The sequence below is a fragment of the Monopterus albus genome, unplaced genomic scaffold (assembly GCF_001952655.1).
Source record: "Monopterus albus unplaced genomic scaffold, M_albus_1.0 scaffold3351.1, whole genome shotgun sequence".
NCBI classification, from domain to species: domain Eukaryota; kingdom Metazoa; phylum Chordata; class Actinopteri; order Synbranchiformes; family Synbranchidae; genus Monopterus; species Monopterus albus.
In genome coordinates this window covers 1-1,156 of record NW_018131221.1, presented here as the reverse complement: position 1 = coordinate 1,156, position 1,156 = coordinate 1, and the positions used below count along the sequence as shown (strand labels likewise).

Sequence of the window (1,156 nt, the reverse complement as noted above, 5' to 3'; positions counted from 1 at the left end):
AAGGACAAGTCAAAGGGCAAGTCAAAGGACAAAGATGGCAAGAAGAAAGATAAGAAAAAGCACAAGGAGGGGAAAGGATCGGGCAGCTCATCATCTTCTGATGAAGTAGGACCAATTTTGCCATTCTCCCTTTTTATTCTGATTTCCCAAATTTATTTTACGACATCTTCTTGGTCTTTAGCACATTTTTCACCCGTATTAAACTTTGGTTGATGGTTTTAATAGCCATAAATTGCAGCTCAGTTAACATACTGTTACACCTTCTTACAAAGGTTGACAACTGCTGTTATTGTGCAGTCAGTTTTAATCAGATCTGACACACCCACCCTCTCCGGTGTCTATGTACTGTTGTCAAGCAACTGTCTTCTAGATGTACTGATTCATTCTTAGCTGGTTAGACTGCAGCCAATTTCAGAGGAGTGTTTACTCTTATCAGCTTTGGTTGAATTCCTTTCATTTTGCTGTGGCTTTTATGTAGAGGAACCAAAGCTATGTGCTGTATGAACATTTAGTTTAACATGCAAATGACTAAAGCCAAAGAAGGAGGAGCCCCACTTGGGGTGGGACAAAGGAGAAACCGGTTAGACAAGTGATTCCTAAAAGAGCTGTTATCTAATTGCTTGCATGAAAGTAAACACGCTGCTCTTAGACCAGTATAACATTTGTCCTCCTACATGTCATTTCAGTGAATGTTAGAGGTTATGCTCCTTTATAGAATAATTCATACACTAAAGACACAGAATGAGCTGTTTGTTACTAAATCATGTGTCCTTTCTGCAGTAACACCATTGTCCTTTGTGTCACATTAGGACTGATGCCTCCTGTGAGATCGGACTGCCCTTTGAACTCTCTCATGAATGTTGTCTGTTGAGTGTGGGCGTGGTAGAGTGTGCAGTAGAAGCAGCTTTTCTTCTTGACTTGTCACTGGTGTCACAGATTCATACCAGCACTGTATACATATCTGCTCTTTCCTATAAGTAAATGTTCTGACAACAACCAAACCAACTGTACGTTTTGTGTGTTCCACTGATAAAGCCAATCAAAGTTCGAAGTTTAAAAAGTATGTGAAATTTGTCAAGATTTATACTATATACACTGCTGCTGTTTAATATTATAACAGTCTGTAAGAGGAACATTTGTAAGCATTTTGCAGTCA

The 1,156-nt window shown here is 39.1% G+C and overlaps 1 long non-coding RNA gene across 1 annotated transcript; it reads left to right on the top strand.

The window, feature by feature from the left end:
* The first annotated feature begins 6 nt into the window (after window positions 1-6).
* LOC109954110 (uncharacterized) lies at window positions 7-1,047 on the top strand. Its single transcript, XR_002274032.1, has 2 exons — window positions 7-105; window positions 810-1,047. It is a non-coding gene; the product is annotated as an uncharacterized LOC109954110 (long non-coding RNA).
* Window positions 1,048-1,156: the final 109 nt, after the last annotated feature.